Consider the following 16,440-nt stretch of genomic DNA (forward strand, 5'->3'; position numbering starts at 1 on the left):
GTTCCTAATTTTCGTTAGATTTTCTCGCTTATTGGTTCAAATGTTTCATCTAATTACTCCTCTAGTTTTGCATTGAATATTCCCATTAACTTGGACAGATTCCAATTATTTGAGTTAAGTACCGAATTTATTTTTCTTAATTTTATTTTTGGTTAAATAAGTCCCTAATTTTGGTTATATTTTCTCCCTTGTGGGGTTATATGTTTCAATTATAATTTCATTAGTTTTGTGTTCAATATTCCAATTAACTTGGTAAGATTTCATTTATTTGGGTTAAATACCGAAATAATTTTTTTTGTAAATTAGTTCCCAATTTTGGTTAAGCTTTTTAATAGTTAGGTTAACATGTTTCAAATTATTAGTCCACTAATTTTGTGTTAGGTATTCCTACTAAGTTCGATCAATACCAATATTTTGGGTTAGATTCCAAGTAATTTTCATTTCCCGTTGGATGATTTCCTAATTTTCGTTAGATTTTCTCACTTATTGGTTCAAATGTTTCATCTAATTATTCCTCTAGTTTTGTGTTGAATATTCCCATTAACTTAAATAGATTCCAATTATTTGGGTTAAGTACCGAATTTATTTTTCGTAATTTTATTTTTGGTTAAGTATGTTCCTAATTTTGGTTACACTTTCTTCCTTGTGGGTTTATACGTTTCAATTATGATTCCAGTAGTTTGTGTTCAATATTCCAATTAATTTGATAAGATTTCATTTATTTGGGTTAAATACCGAAATAATTTTTTTTGTTAAATTAGTTCCCAATTTTGGTTAAGCTTTTTAATATTTAGGTTCACATGTTTCAAATTATTAGTCCACTAATTTTGTGTTAGGTATTCCTACTAAGTTCGATCAATACCAATATTTTGGGTTAGATTCCAAGTAATTTTCATTTCCCGTTGGATGATTTCCTAATTTTCGTTAGATTTTCTCACTTATTGGTTCAAATGTTTCATCTAATTATTCCTCTAGTTTTGTGTTGAATATTCCCATTAACTTAAATAGATTCCAATTATTTGGGTTAAGTACCGAATTTATTTTTCGTAATTTTATTTTTGGTTAAGTATGTTCCTAATTTTGGTTACACTTTCTTCCTTGTGGGTTTATACGTTTCAATTATGATTCCAGTAGTTTGTGTTCAATATTCCAATTAATTTGATAAGATTTCATTTATTTGGGTTAAATACCGAAATAATTTTTTTTGTTAAATTAGTTCCCAATTTTGGTTAAGCTTTTTAATATTTAGGTTCACATGTTTCAAATTATTAGTCCACTAATTTTGTGTTAGGTATTCCTACTAAGTTCGATCAATACCAATATTTTGGGTTAGATTCCAAGTAATTTTCATTTCCCGTTGGATGATTTCCTAATTTTCGTTAGATTTTCTCACTTATTGGTTCAAATGTTTCATCTAATTATTCCTCTAGTTTTGTGTTGAATATTCCCATTAACTTAAATAGATTCCAATTATTTGGGTTAAGTACCGAATTTATTTTTCGTAATTTTATTTTTGGTTAAGTATGTTCCTAATTTTGGTTACACTTTCTTCCTTGTGGGTTTATACGTTTCAATTATGATTCCACTAGTTTGTGTTCAATATTCCAATTAATTTGATAAGATTTCATTTATTTGGGTTAAATACCGAAATAATTTTTTTTGTTAAATTAGTTCCCAATTTTCGTTAAGCTTTTTAATATTTAGGTTCACATGTTTCAAATTATTAGTCCACTAATTTTGTGTTAGGTATTCCTACTAAGTTCGATCAATACCAATATTTTGGGTTAGATTCCAAGTAATTTTCATTTCTCGTTGGATGAGTTCCTAATTTTCGTTAGATTTTCTCACTTATTGGTTCAAATGTTTCATCTAATTATTCCTCTAGTTTTGTGTTGAATATTCCCATTAACTTAAATAGATTCCAATTATTTGGGTTAAGTACCGAATTTATTTTTCGTAATTTTATTTTTGGTTAAGTATGTTCCTAATTTTGGTTACACTTTCTTCCTTGTGGGTTTATACGTTTCAATTATGATTCCACTAGTTTTTGTTCAATATTCCAATTAATTTGATAAGATTTCATTTATTTGGGTTAAATACCGAAATAATTTTTTTTGTTAAATTAGTTCCCAATTTTCGTTAACCTTTTTAATAATTAGGTTCATATGTTTCAAATTATTAGTCGACTAGTTTTGTGTTAGGTATTCTTACTAAGTTCGTTCAATACCAATATTTTGGGTTAGATTCCAAGTAATTTTCATTTCCCGTTGGATGAGTTTCTAATTTTCGTTAGATTTTCTCGCTTATTGGTTCAAATATTTCATCTAATTATTCTTCTAGTTTTGTGTTGAATATTCCCATTAACTTGAATAGATTCCAATTATTTGGGTTAAGTACCGAATTTATTTTTCGTAATTTTATTTTTGGTTACATAAGTCCCTAATTTTGGTTATATTTTCTCCCTTGTGGGGTTATATGTTTCAATTATAATTTCACTAGTTTTGTGTTCAATATTCCAATTAACTTGGTAAGATTTCATTTATTTGGATTAAATACCGAAATAATTTTTTTTGGTTAAATTAGTTCCCCAATTTGCTTAAGCTTTTTCATATTTAGGTTCATATGTTTCAAATTATTAGTCCACTAGTTTTATGTTAGGTATTCCTACTAAGTTCGTTCAATACCAATATTTTGGGTTAGATTCCAAGTAATTTTCATTTCCCGTTGGATAAGTTCCTAATTTTCGTTAGATTTTCTCACTTATTGGTTCAAATATTTCATCTAATTATTCCTCTAGTTTTGTGTTGAATATTCTCATTAACTTGGACAAATTCCAATTATTTGAGTTAAGTACTGAATTTATTTTTCGTAATTTTATTTTTGGTTAAGTAGGTTCCTAATTTGGGTTATATTTTCTCATATTTACTTTTATATGTTTCAACTATTATTTCACTAATTTTGCGTTCAATATTCCAATTAATTTGGTGAAATTTCAGTTATTTATGTTAAATATCAAAATTACTTGTATTACCGGAAACAATAATTTTAATAAGTTGAATTATGTTTGAACCCTTACTATTTTATAAAACATCAACTTACCATATAATACTGAAAAACATTTATTGTAACCCTTAATCTTTTCCAATATTTTGGTCCTTAACCTAATTCCCTTTTATATATATCATGAGATCTCTTGAACTTGATTGTATATATACTTGAGCTTTAGTCTCTATACATATTTATTCTCATTTTATCATTTTAGTTGACTATTTTTAGTTATTGTTAAAATAAATTAATGCATTTATTTTCATCTCTCTCTTTACTTTTTAAAATAATTTCTTTAATTTTTCAAAACTTCGACAGTAAATAAAAAATAACATTTAAGAGCGCATGCAATTGCTATGCTTCTCCAAAAAATTATTTTTAAAAATTATGATGGCATAAGTTATAAAACATATTTGAGCTAACAAAACTTGAAACTTTCTTAATCTATTTGTGTTGAATTTTCTTTTTTCTTTTTTTGGGATCAATTGACTTCAAGAGATTTCTTGAACTTGAAATTATTTATACTTAACTTTTGATCTTTATAAATGTTATGCCCATTTTATAATTCAATTAATTATATTTATTTATCTTTAAACTAAAATAAATCAAGAATTAAGATTTTTTTAATTCAAATTAAATTTTTACCACTGTTTTCTTTTCAAATTATTTTTCTTAATTTCTTATTACTTCAACCAAAAATTTATGCTATTAATTATAAATATTAATATATTATACTTGTATTATTATCACTATTATTTTTTTTACTCTTACTAAAATTATTATTATTACTATCTTGCCCCATGAGATTTGTTAACAATTTTTTTTAAATAATGAGTATCCTTCTTTTTCGTTTTTAAGTATGGATATAATTTTTAATTTATAAAATAAGTTCTTAAATTTTCAAGACTTAACTAAAATAATTTTTAAGAGTTTATTATGACTAATATGGTTATGAACATTTATTACTATAGTAGCAACACTTTATACCATACCATTTCATATTTATTACTATACCAAAATTTGTTTATTTATTTTATGATTATCCCATGAACTGTGAAAATTAACTTTTATATTAAAATTGAAAAATTTGTAAATTTGTATTACATTGATCCAATTCTACTTAGCCACAATTTATTTATCTTTAATTAATGCTTTAAACACAATAAACGCAATTCAAATTCAACAATATTTTGTAAAATAAAAAAATAAAAAAATCAATGCAATCAAGAAAGAAGAAAATATATTAAACATTAATTTTTCTTCCTAAATTAAATATTGAAAGGATATTTTTCTCTAATAGGTAAATTCAACACCGCAATTCAACAATAATGTCGACTTTTATTTTTAAACTATTTTTTTATTACTCCAAATTGCAATACATTTTTATAGGTCATAAAAATTAATAACCAATAATGAAAGTATCTTTATTTATTCAATATCAATATTCATTACTTCATAAGATATGATCATAAATTTGATTATCCCTTGTACAAACAAAATAAGTTAATCATTTTTCACGACTTAAACAAAAATGATCTTAGTAGCTAAAATTATTTTTAAAAGCTTAATATATTTGGATGGATATTCCAACTAATATGGTGTTACAACATAACACTATGGTATAAGAAACAACATTCACTAATACGATTTTGGTTTGCACTTAATAATGGAGTTTCACATTAATAATTTCACTCAAATTCCAAGAGTACAATTGAACCTTTAGATATACTAAAAAGTAAAAAAATAATACACAAAAATCTCTCATTTCAACTTTTCAATGCTTGCTTGCTCTTTGAAGATGGAGAAATCATAGAATACCTGTAGAATAAGAACTCAATTTATAGATTAAAAGAAGTTAAAGAGAATTGCTCAATTGGAGGATGAATTAAACAAAAATTAAGTTCATTTACAACCGAATTAGATGGTAGCCAATTCTTGTTCATTACTCAACTATATAGCATTAGTCCATTCAAAAACTTATAATTTTTAACATTATTTTTTTTAATTGAGTATCATTCTCGTTTAAATATCCCTATAATTTTCCATTTACCAAAATAAGTTATTCAATTTTTAGGACTTAACTAGAAATACAATTATTTAGGACTCAACTAAAAGAGTTCTTCAATTTTTATCATGACTAATATGGCATTAAAAAAATATAACCCAGCAGTTATAACATAAGATTATAATTTTGGCGTATTTTTATTATTTTTTAAATGGTTTGTTGGCATTTGTTTGTAAATGAAATTACAATGCCCTATTAATTTATCCAGTGCATAAAAATATTAATCAAATAAAAAATTCCATTCATCCAAATAGGTATATGAGAACTTTTTACAAGCTTGCGGGAAAATAATTTTAAAAACTTTTAGCACCAAATAAAACCAATACAAAACTAAATCAATTTACAATTTTCAAAAGCTAGATTTCAGATGCTGTTAGATCATAAGGGTCTCTGCATGTATAAAAGAAAACCAAATGATATTAGAAAATAATTCTGCGAAGCAATAAACAATATTCAAAATTTCAAATGCTGATACATAGGACCGTAATGGGCGTAGGAATGAAGACGGCGGCAACTGCTCGCTTGTTGGCTTGTGAGGGTTTGACGTGAGTGAGCGTCTTTGATGGTTTATGGAGAGCGGCTAGGGTTTCCAAAGAAATGTCATAATGTGAGTATTTATATTATTAGTAGAAATTGGAAAAAAAATATGAAAGTTTTCAAATTAATAAAAAAGATAATAAAAGTTTGATGAATAATAAAACTTCCATAGATAGATTTGTTGTAACCGTTCAAAATCTCAAAATTCATTTTTGTAATTTTGTAAATAATATTTTCATTTTTACCCGCCAAGATAAAACTTTTTTATGTGAAAATTTTACATAATACATATATATATATGTGTGTGTGTGTGTGTGTGTGTCTATATATATATATATATATAGACACACACACACACACACACACACACACACACACACACACACACATATATATATATATATATGTCTGTATGTATATATATGTATATATTTTGTTGATATAAAATTAATTATTTACAACTATATTAATAATTTAATATAGATGAGATACACTACTATGTAAATATATTAATAATCAAATTATGGCTATCAGTTAATTTAGTTGTAAATCATTTGAGTTCAAAACAAAACAGTTAAGGTTTGAATCTATGGGCTCAAATTTAGTTGTTATTAAGCTATATTGAAAAAAAATCATATTCAAATTCAATTCCTTTTACCACTAGAATAAAATTATATATATAAAATTTAGTTAGAAGTACAACAAAAACATTTTTCACTGCACATAAGATAAGATTATAACAAGTTCAACATGCACAAATAAAAATAGATTCATAAGATTATATTTCTCTCCAATAGAATAGAGAGTTTCAAAAGTAAATTTAGTCAAACATACTACTTAATATGAAAATGGATATATAATTTTTATATTTTTATATGGTTTTATATAATTTTATTATTTTTAGTTGTTATATAAATTAACTTAATTTTAGAAAAATATGGATATAAATGTAAGATTGAACAATTTTTGTGATAATTGCGCATCATTCATTATACCAAATTACAAATCATGTAACTATCTAGTGAGTGCAGTATTACTCAAATAATTTGATTTAATTTAGAAATATAATTGCCATGCTTAAATTATATAATTGTAAGTACAATATAATATAACATTATTCAATATTAGTTGCATTTAAATTGTAATTATCCATGTCATGTACCATTATGAATTTGATTAATGTTTAACAAAAAAATTATTATAACAAAAAAGATTAAATAAAGTAATTAATTTTACATAAGTTTGTATGAATTAATTTGCATAAAAGATTGTTTGTGAGTTTTATTTAAAAATATCAAATATTAGATGCTTTATATTTGTGGTATATATAAAACATATTAATGTTAGCCTCTAATAATAACAACAACAGTATTTGAGGGGTAATTACATGTTTGGAATCATAATAATTCGATAGTTGGATGAACATTACCCTCATTTTAGTAGGTAGAGATTTAAATCCTTATATGTGTATCATGAGATAGTAAGATTGATTTCTTCCAAATATTTAGAAATAAATTGATTTCATTATAAGTTTAGATATTTAGATTGTAATGCAATTAAAGATGATAAAATTGTTTTGATAGTTTCTTAAGCAAAATATCATTACATTTATAACATAATAATAAAAATAGCTTAATTAATATATAATTTATTTTAATTTATTATATTTAAATATTATTCTCATTAGTATATAAGTTACATTTTTTAAAGCAAAATATCATTTAATTTATAACATAATATTAAAAAAATAATATAATTATATTTTTAAATATAGTAGTCTAATTATTTAATTATATTTTTTCATTAGTACATAGGTTAAATATATTAACTATATTTTCCATGAATTAAAAGAAAAAAGAAATATTTTCATTTTTTAAAGTTGAGGGGGTCTTTCATAGTTTAATAATGTGGAATTGATTTTCTTAATATTTACTTAAAATGAGGGATCTGTGTGATAGTCACCTTTTAATTTTGGCCTCTTTAACCAATTAAAACGATGGTACCGGTGGCCGTTACGTACTGAATTAAAAAAATAGAAAAAAGCAGCTGTACGAGATACAGCGGCTGTATTTTAAGCGGACCCATATATATGAATTGGACCACAATCTGAAATCGATTTTGTCGCCACTCCATATTTGATAACAATAGTGGAAGGTGACCACCATACGTCTCTGTCCCTCTTTCCGTAATCATATTTGATAACAATACAATTTGGTTCAGTGCTTTGGGTCATAAATAATCAATAACAACGATCGACCGATCACTACTCACGCACGTGACCCCTGTATCACCATTCACCGGGTCCAATTAGTCCTGTGCTGTGCGTCCTCATTTAGGTTGCTTGACTTTCGTAACCTCGCCTTGCCTGCCGACTTGCTGATTGTTGAATAAGTTAACGCATGCGGACTGAACCACGTGTAAAGAACCGTTTGAAAACACAACCACGCCGACGACGTATGATATCAAGGAATGCAATAAATAATAGTAAGGATTGGATTGGATTGGATTTCTTTCTATTTTGAATTAGATTGCCCACCCAGCAAAGATCTTCTCATTGTAGTGGAGATATTATTGTATTATATAATAATAAAATTAATCACAAATCATAACAATATTATACTATTATTTGTGAGCAATGTCTTCTAGTAGAATTTGGCAAAGCTCTTCAGGCTTTGAAAGCATGACCATATGGCCAGCTGCAGAAATTGACACAACTTGTTTAGGATGGTAATCCTCGATCATCGCTCGCTGGAAGACCTCTTTCATCACTTCATCTTCTTTGCAGATGACGTAAACTCGATCCACCGACCCGAACTTTTCTTTTGTCAACAGAGATTCTTTGGACAAATCTTCCACGAAAAACCCCGTTGGTCTGACCAACATTTTGGTCAGTTCCAAATCCTGCATCATGAAAGTGAATAATTAATTAATTAGGAAAGACACAAATTCAGTTACCCATTAATCAATGCGTGAGGCCGAGGTCTAAGTGGCGAGATGTGTGAGTAGTAGTTCGAGTTCCCATTTTGAAACATAAAGAATCAATTCCTACCTCAATTAAAGAATAATTAAGTAGAAATTTTCTTCCTTCTTGCGAAATGTCAGATAGACATTTTTTTTAATATTATCGATTATTAACGAAAGTAGAAAATTTGAGTGTACTTTAAAAAAAAAAAACACATGCGATGGAATTTTGTATGCTTTTAATGAAGAACTTGATGGCTTGCCTCTAACTTGCAGCGCTTGCAAAGCACGGTCTTCATGTACTCTGCTCCAAAGAGAGCTGAAGTTGGCGGATTTTCCAGGCCTTTGTTGAATGTAAATTGGCAATCCAGTAAAGACTCCACTGGGGTCCTGTTAAAATACTGACAACCACACCAAACACGTAAATAATTAAAATGAAAGATGCATTTTTTTATAGATATTATATTAACAAATTAATTGATTATATAAAAAATTAGAAAAATTTCTTTACTTCTTGTATGAGAGCTGCTGGTGGAGACTTGTAGTGAGGCATATATGCGGAGATAAACACTGCAACCGATATTTTCTTATGAAAATTTTCCATGGTAAGAGAAATACAGAGGCCGCTGTAGCTGTGACCAACCAAAATCACCTTTTTTTCTTGTGGTAAACAGGCCATGAACTCCATCAGCGGCTGCAAATAATCTGAAATGGAAGCAATTTCATCATCGAGCCGCTTGCTATTGACCCCAGAAGCTCCAAGGTCTATAGCACTCACATGGTGACAGGCAAGTTTCAGAAGGGTCACGACTTTGTACAACACCAGGCTCCAAGGCAAGCTCCATGAACTAACACAAAATGCTTCCTCTCCTCCATCGCTACGAAAGTCAACTCTTTCCGTAGCCTACCTTTAACTTTGGGGCTTTCAAGAGATTCTAACTCCAAAAACGATGGGTAAGTTTTCTTTTTTTTTTTTCGGGTAATTTTTAAGGACCTTCCCTGAGGTTTGAAGTATTAACACTTTGATAGAATGTATTAATGCAATTACACATACTTCCCTCGTTGTTAATTACCAGTTAAGTTGACCGTTAGTTGACTGTTAAAATTATTAAAACACCCTTCCCGCAAAAATAATAAATTATTAAATAAAATGAATGAGAACCGATGGGTACAGGCAGCTGATGAATTGTCATAAAATATAATCAATCTTTTCACCAGCTACCACAGCTTAAAATAAACCAAAAAAGAGAATGCAGTAGGAGTGGCCAAGAAAAAAAGGAAAAAAATTGTGGAACAAGCACGGAATTATCAAAAATTCTAATAGGTGCTGAAAACATGCCAAAGTAATTTAAAATAAAACCACTATATCTCTACAACTAGGAGATGCCATATAAGCTACGATTTTGTTCGAGTCTCTCTAGTTTCCAACTGCAAATTAATCAATTACGGACGATGATGACGCAAAAGAATTCAAAACAAGGATAAGTCAAGAAAAAATATTGAGAAAAGATTTTTTTTTTCTCTTTTCATTCCTTTGCTCAGTGCAGAACAACTTCATAACAGTGATAAACCCACTAATTTTTAAATCAAAATTTACATAAAGGCTAAAGTTTTCTATCATTACACTTTGATTAGCTCAAAATGAGGAAAATCAAAACCCACGGTTGTTGAAATCAACATGCACAAAAAAAAAATTCAAGATACAAAGAACCCATTTTCAGGTTTAATTAACTCAGGTTCAACAAAATCACCTACATATTATTTCTTTCTCACTCCTGTTGCGAATAAAGTCGTTCGCCGCTGGTACTCGCTTCATGGAAGACTTCGGCCACCATCAGAACTCTTCTTGTTCGTAATTGAAGCTAAAATGTTTTTTAATCTTGAAAAGGTTTTGGGCAAATGCAGCTGCTTCTTCACAGCCTTAGGAAGACGAAATGGTTGGGTGTTGCGTAGATGAAAGAGAAAGCTAAGTGCATGCTTTATTTTGTGAATATTTTTTTTACTTTTGTCCACTGGTCATTACACACCACTAGATAATAGAGTAAACCAAGCAATGTTTCACAGACATCAAGAACTTAAAGCTTTAATTTTGAATTATTTTGAATTTTAAATAAGCTTTTACATATTTATTCTTTTATACTAACACCATACGCATTTTTATACTAACGACAAGGGAGGTATGTGTAATTACATCAATACATTCTATTAAAATGTTAATACTTCAAACCTCAGGGGAGGTCCCTAAAATTTACCCTTTTCTTTAATTTTGAAAGTGATTTGTCCGAATATATATATATATATATATATATATATATTATTAAAGGAGATACAAATTCTCTCCCTGATTTTCTAACCAGGGAATTCCTTCAAAACAGATAAATGCCGCCCAAAAAGAAAGACAAACGAAAATGGATCCTCAAAGACCCTGTATCCCAGACACCTTCTAAAGCCTCCCAATCTTCCCCTCCTAAAGAAAAATTACTTTCATCAGCCATGCCAATCAAATCATGGATCGATATGATTGAAGACGAAGAAGCCAAATCTAAAGCCAACGCCTCTCAAGAACAGGTAAATGAATGTATGAAATCCATTTCTAAATCCCCTGAACTTATGCTTGCATTACAAAGCTTTTCTCAAAGTCAGATTTCCCCTAAAGAAGAAAAATCCATTTCTAAAAAAATTTCTAAAGCCTCTTTACAAAATGTAGTTCTTTCTGGAGAAAGTTCATCATCCCAGATTGTTCTTTCCCAAACAAATATTTCAAAGAAAACTTCGGATTAGTATGATAAAGCCCATTTTCAAAATGTTTTATCCATGGAAGATGGTTTTTACCACACTGATCCTTTTCAACTAATTTCAAATATTTTCCCTAAGGGATGGTTTTTCAAACCTTGGGACTTAACAAAGCCCTAGTGTTATTATCAAAGCATTTTGGAGTCTACTGAGTTTGTAAAATTTAAACATTTCTTCCTTAGCGAAACCCATACAGAACCAGCCTACTCCACTGCCATTATCCTAAAGGTTTTGAGCCCAAAACAATGGGGAGACCAACTCCATAAACTAAAACCCTTCCCCGCCAATTTTCAAATGTGTTTGCCACACTGCCTGTCCTATTCTTACTGGGACTATCAACAGGCATGGTTTAACACATTTTTCATCCAAAACCCAAAGAAAACTCATTCTTTGTTATTTTTCTTCAACTCAAAAATAACCGTCCAAAGCCTTTAAAACTGGTTCCAGCAGTGGTGGAATTATTTCGGCCCATGCCCTGAAATCCTCACCCAAAATGCCATCCAGTGCCTAAATCTTTTTAAAACCCATTATGTACCTACAGAATTTGAGAAACGATTTCCTCATTTTCTCTGTTTCTTACAAATTTCTTTCTTCTCTGGGTATGGATGTGGAACTTCCGATACCATCCACAAGATGCCCAACTAATTTTACAAAGAACCTTTAAAGTCAAATGGGGGTCAAAATTTGATGAACAGTCCAAATTGACTGTTAATATGATCGAAAATTGGCTCTCCTCTAAAAACCTTCTACACTCAACCGTCAAAGATATTAAAGCCCAAGGAACATTCCTTACCCAAAAATCTAAAGCCCAATCTCTATTGGCAAGTGCCAAAACAGAAGAAGAATATTTTAAAGTCATGGAACAGCTGCTTGCATCTAGATCTGAGCCATCTGTTGCCAGCTCATCCGACAACGAAAGTGCAGAGCCCTTTATATCCCTTGGTGACGACAATGAAAACGACTGCTTCGGGATCTTCTCTCCAATAAAGCACTAAAATATTATTTGTAATTATTTGTGATTATTTGTACTATTTCTTTCTCGTTGATGTAAAAAAAAAGAGTAAAATTGTTTTGCCGGGTGGTCCTCTGGACACAAGTGAAAGCGCACATGTCTCTTCACCCGAATAATTTTAAAACTACAGTTTCGCTACAGTGATAAAGCTACAGTTTCGCTACAATGATGAAGCTACAATTTTGCTACAGTTGTGAAGCTACAGACTCGCTACAGTTAAAGATCCAGTCTTTGTATTTAAATCGGGAGGAAGACTTAGACTCCTCAGATTTTTTGAATTCTAATTTTTCTTTCTTTCTTTCTCCTTTCTCTCTCTCTCTCTCTGGGAATCAGGAATCGGAAGACGATAAGGAATTTTCCTGTCTTCAGATTAATTTCCCATTTCTTCTATATTTTTCTTTAAAGAAGAACAAAGCAAGAAAAATCAAATGTAAGATTTGTAATTCCTTTTAAAGTTTGTAATAAATTTAAAGTTCTGTATGTTTAAATTTCTGCAATTTATTTTAAAGCATTTAAATTTCAGTAATTTAAATTTTTATGCATGCTTTGTGTTGAGTGTTAGAAAATGCATATTTATAAAGGAGAAAACCGTCATTTTACATTTCATGTCTTACTAACAACCCTTACTTTTATGTATTTAACCTTCTTGTGATTTAATTACATGTGTTTTATTTTAATTAAGTATTTTATGTATTTTAGGGGCATTATAGTCATTTCACAATAAAGGAGAGATCAGACGGCAAAACGAACATCACTTTTGAACTCAGGACGGTCGAAAACCTTAGGAGGAGCATAAAAGGAAAAATAGCACTATTCATATGTACGGTACTATTCACGTGTACGGTACTAATTACGTTACTGTTCACAACACTGTTCACATAGACGGATCGATGACGTGGCATTGACTGATGAGGTATCACGATCCTGTTGGGCTAAAATTCTTATGTACTGTTGATGGTGACGTGGCTTGCGAGTATATTAAAATTTGCACAACAAGTTTTTGGCGCCGTTGCCGGGGAGGTAAGTAATTTTAATTTATAGAATTAATTTTTTTGAATAATTTCTTTTATTTGTTTTCTTGTATTTTTTTAATTAAAAAAAAAGAAAAAAAAGTGAATCTACATTTAAAGGCTAGTATTTCTTTTCTTTTTCTCTTCTTTAAAATTCTGTGATTTAATTTTTAATTTATTTTTCTTTGTAATTTTTTTTATTTTATTAATTTATTTTTAGTTAATTTATTTCACGTATCTGTTTTTGTGTATTTTTATAGAAAGGTTGTAATAGCGCAATAAGGTTAGTATCGTAATTTCTCCCTCTTCTTTATTTTTATTTGTTTTGTTCCCATCTTTATTTTTATTTTATTTGTTTTGCATGCATGGTCGTAGGTCATTATTTCCTAATCTTGAACCTATAGACCTTGAACTAGAAAAAACACTTCGCACACAAAAGTACATTAAAAATAAATTTGGAATGGATTTACAAGCACCACAAGAGAGGCCATTTAAGGACTATTTTAGTCCCTTAGCTAATTTGAGCACATCATGCATAAGATACCCAAATGTAGCTGCTATAAGTTTTGAACTAAAACCTAGTGTGCTAAATTGTCTCCCCACATTCTATGGCTTAGAAAATGAGGACCCATATAATCATCTGAATGATTTTCATGCCATTTGTCAAACATTTAAATATAAGAATTTTTCAGACGATGATGTTAAACTCAGATTATTCCCATTTTCTTTAAAGGATAGAGCTCGTTCATGGTTAAATACTTTGCCTGTTAATAGCATCACATCATGGGAACAAATGATTACAAAATTTTTGAATAAATATTTCCCAGTGCATAAAACCAATGTTATTCGCAGGGAAATCTCGGAGTTTACCCAGAGAAAGGACGATCAGTTTTTCGAAACGTGAGAGCAATTCAATGGGCTACTCTTGAAGTGTCCACATCATGGGTACGAGAAATGGCACCAATGTCAATACTTTTTGGAGGGATTATTGCCGAATGTGCAAGAATGGCTAATGGCAACAAGTGGAGGAGAGCTAATGTCAAAAAGTGCATCAGAAATTTGGGAATTCTTCCAGCGACAAGCAGATAATTCCCAACAACGGAGTCGATCACTCAGGATTACTAGAAGAATTAAAGGAGTGAATGAGGTTCAAATTGGCGAATCAACTTCAGGAATCAAAGAAGTCAAGGAGATGGTTGAAGGTCTTGCTCGACAAATAGCATCGTTATCGACTGCTAAATCAACATAATCACATGACCATGACTCATACTCAGATCAAGCCAATGCCATAGGTGTAATAAGAAAACCATCGAATTACAACCCATACTCCAACACATATAATCCTGGATGGAGAGACCACCCCAATTTTTCTTGGTCTCAAGGATTCCAACAGAATGGACCAGCAGCTCCAGCTCCACGAATGCAACCAATTCCGCAAATTCCTCAAGCCTCTCAGCCCCCATTTAGACCATACAATCAGAACCAGAACTACTCCCAACCTAGACCATGGGAGGATTCATTCCAAAATTTCAAGAATCTTACTCACTCTACGATTGAGCAACAGAACCGCACCATTGATGGACTACGAAATGAATTGAGAGCGGGCTTCAACTCACAAGCCCAATCAGTTTCAAGCCTCGAGAAGATGGTGGGACAACTTGCTTTTTCAGTTCAGACCTTGGCAATGACCGTTGAGAAAGGTAAGTTTCCAAGTCAACCAGTGCCTAACCCTAAAGGAGTGCATGAAGCAAGTACCAGTTCACCACAGCAGCATAGAGAAGTCAAAGCAGTAATGACCTTGCGAAAAGGAAAAGAAGTCGACAACAAAGTGGAGATGCCAGTGACAAAAGAAAATCAAATTGTACCTGTGAGTATTGAGGACTCACCACCGGAGGAGAAAAAAGAAACCAACCCACGAGAATATGTTCCGAAAGCTCCATTTCCCCAGAGGTTAGCTAAAGGCAAGAAGGGAAAATTCACAGGTGAGATTCTTGAAATCTTCAAACAGGTAAGTGTTAACATCCCTTTACTTGATGCTATTAAACAAGTTCCATCTTATGCCAAGTTTCTTAAAGACCTTTGTACTAAAAAGAGAAATATGCATGTTCAAAAGAATGCATTTTTAACAGAAAACATTAGTTCTATACTCCAACATAAAATTCCTTTAAAATGCAAAGACCCAGGCTCCCCCATTATCTCATGTAGTATAGGGAACCACACAATTAAGAATGCTTTGTTGGATTTAAGAGCTAGTGTAAATCTGTTGCCTTATTTAATATTTGTGAAACTTGGACTGGGAGAATTACACCCAACTCCAGTGGTGTTACAACTTGCAGATCAGTCCACGAAAATACCTCGTGGTATTGTGGAGGACGTGCTTATCCAGGTAGACAAGTTTTATTTTCCTGTTGATTTCATTGTAATTGACACTCAACCTATACAGGATTCAAGGAAGCACATCCCCATTATTTTAGGCCGACCTTTCTTGGCAACTGCGGATGCTCACATTCAATGCAGGATTAGAAATATGCAGTTGTCCTTCGGCAACATGACTATGGAGCTGAACATCTTCAACATTACCAAACAACCTCACAATGCAGATGATGGAATTGTTGATGTGGATTTAATAGAAGCATTAATTGATGACACTTTTATTTCAAACCTTAGTGATGATCCTTTACAGACATGTTTAACTCACTTTGGTTTTGATTTTGATATTAACAGATCGGTCGAAGAGGTCAACGCCCTACTTGACTCAGCACCATCCATGGACACCAATAAATGGAAGTCAAGAGTTGAACAACTAGCACCATCAGAGAAGAAACTCATCCCATCATCAGAATCACCACCGAAACTTGAGCTCAAACCATTGCCCAACACATTGAAATATGCATTTTTGGGAGAAGAAAGTACTTTCCCGGTAATCATTTCATCATCCCTCAATAACGAACAAAAAGGTAAGTTGTTGGATGTTTTGAAAGAGCACAAAGGGGCATTCGGATGGACCATAGCAGACA

At 30.6% G+C, this 16,440-nt stretch overlaps 1 pseudogene; it reads right to left on the bottom strand.

The window, feature by feature from the left end:
• Positions 1-8,175: 8,175 nt before the first annotated feature.
• On the bottom strand, positions 8,176-9,625 carry LOC127903808 (methylesterase 10-like; annotated as a pseudogene).
• Positions 9,626-16,440: the final 6,815 nt, after the last annotated feature.

Source organism: Citrus sinensis, chromosome 7, assembly GCF_022201045.2.
Source record: "Citrus sinensis cultivar Valencia sweet orange chromosome 7, DVS_A1.0, whole genome shotgun sequence".
NCBI classification, from domain to species: Eukaryota; Viridiplantae; Streptophyta; class Magnoliopsida; order Sapindales; family Rutaceae; genus Citrus; species Citrus sinensis.